Below are 2,314 nucleotides of genomic sequence, written 5' to 3'. Positions count from 1 at the left end.
AGGTTATTGATATTTCTCCCAGCAATCTTGATTCCAGCTTGTGTTTCTTCCAGCCCAGCGTTTCTCATGATGCACTCTGCATATAAGTTAAATAAGCAGGGTGACAGTATACAGCCTTGACATACTCCTTTTCCTGTTTGGAACCAGTCTGTTGTTCCATGTCCAGTTCTAACTGTTGCTTCCTGACCTGCATATTAGGTTTCTCAAGAGGCTGGTCCATTACCAGATGCCAAATCTGCTGGCACCTTAATCTTGGACTTCCCAGCCTCTAGAACTGTAAGAAATAAATGTCTGTTGTTTTTAAGTTGTTCAGTTTATGCTGTTTTATTATACCAGCCCAAACTCAGATGCCACTTCATTTTGGCTTTTGTTCGTAAAAAGAAACACAAATGAATTCCATTTCTATAAATCAAATGACTCATCAACATTTGACAGATCATAACTCCAATCCTTTGTACAACCTTCTATTTCCTTGGATTCTGTGGTTGCTTCACTGAGGCTCTGAGCTTAACTCCAAACTCAATGACTATTCTTTCTCAGTCTCCTTTCCTGACTGTTTTTTTCTAAGATCCTTTATACTTAATAGCTAACTTAAAATGAGGAATATATGATACAGATATAGTTCAAAAGTCAAAAAATATATTGTTCTGCATGGAGAAGTTCATATCTCAGACTGTATCGACCCTGAGTTAACATCTCTTTATTCAGATTACTATTCAGTTGTCCCAGCACCATTTATGGAAAGTCTATTTATACCCCGTCTGCTGATTTGATGGCCACCTTGAACTAGAATTTGGGGTTCACCTTCATGCACTTTCTCCATAGGTGTGCTTATTTATCCAATACCTACCTTCTCACTAGACTGTGAGTGACATGAGGGTAAGCACTGTGTTTATTTATATTGCCCATATTCTCAGAGCTTAGAACAGTGCCTGGCACATAGGAGGTGCTCAATATATGTGTGTTGTATTTAGAATGTTTATGCAGTCCTAGGAAAAGGTTTCCCTTTTTCCCCACAAATGTGTTTAAAGATAATTAAGTACTTTAATATAATAGTAAATATTTAACAGAACATGAAAATAAAGAAATCATGGTAGACAATATACAATATTATGTGCCTCCTTTGAGGTCCATACAGTTTCCCTTCAGCAAACTGTGAACATATTTTAACCAAAAGCATTTGATTCAGTCTGGATGTTAATAGGAGTCAACAAATATTGAAATGTTAATGTCTTAGACAGAATACTTCCAAGTGTTATTATGCACAAATAAGATAAAATCAATTTTTATATACAGTAGATACTGGGGCTTTGAAGATTAAATATTCATTTCATTCTTTTATCCATTTCTAAGTAACCTTGGAGGCCCCAAATATCTAACCTGTTGTAATTTTTCTGGGTAGCATGATTTTGTAATAGAAACAAATCACCTAGCTCAGCCTAGTCCACCAGGCTCCCACATCTGCTTTTCAGTACAGTTTTACTGTTCTCTCACTGATGTTTGACTTCATTTGATCCTCACAGCAATCGTACTAAGTGGGGCATTCTCTCCTCTTTACAGATAAAATCTATAACTATACATTAGGAGTGGCAAAGAATTGGGAGATTTGTAAAAAACTCAGAATATATTCGTTGTAAATGTCAATAATCTACTGTATTTAAAAAGTACAGAATTCCATTGTAGAATTATTAATACATTCAAACAACTTTATTTCATCCTTCATTGGCAAAACAGCAACATGAACAGAAAAATAGCATGCAGCTTCAATAATTAGGCAAATATTGAACACATCTCAAAAACCAGACATCTAAGAGTTAGTAAATAGCTAACTGAACATTAAATAATAACAACCTATTTTAAAACAGTTTTAATGGTAAAAAATAAAAATAAAACCCCAAGATCTCTCTCCTCTATTTAGCAACTGATACTCTGTTTCCCTATTCCTTATTATCCAGCTAACTATTATATGGATGTATATACATATGTACATGTGGCATTTTTCCTTTTTTTAAAGGCACTGAATTTAAAGTTATTAATTCTAGGCAAAGCAAACTCTTTAGGAATAAAAGGTTCTGTGATACACACCTTACCATACTGTTCAAAAGAAAAGAACACATTACTGGAAGGCAAAAGATGTAGACTTAATCCAACTGTTAACATGCATTCATTACGTTATTATACCAAATGAATTTGTACAAGTCATACAGCTTCTCTGGTTATGTGATAAACTTGCAAACTAAGGGAAATTTGCAATTACATCCTTAATGTCCACTCAGAATTTAAATAATATAATATCCTATTGTTCTATGATCTG

Source organism: Bison bison, unplaced genomic scaffold (assembly GCF_000754665.1).
Source record: "Bison bison bison isolate TAMUID 2011002044 unplaced genomic scaffold, Bison_UMD1.0 scf7180017864535, whole genome shotgun sequence".
Classification (NCBI taxonomy): Eukaryota; Metazoa; Chordata; class Mammalia; order Artiodactyla; family Bovidae; genus Bison; species Bison bison.
The sequence above is the reverse complement of the archived record's forward strand: the minus strand, read 5'-3'. Positions refer to the sequence as shown.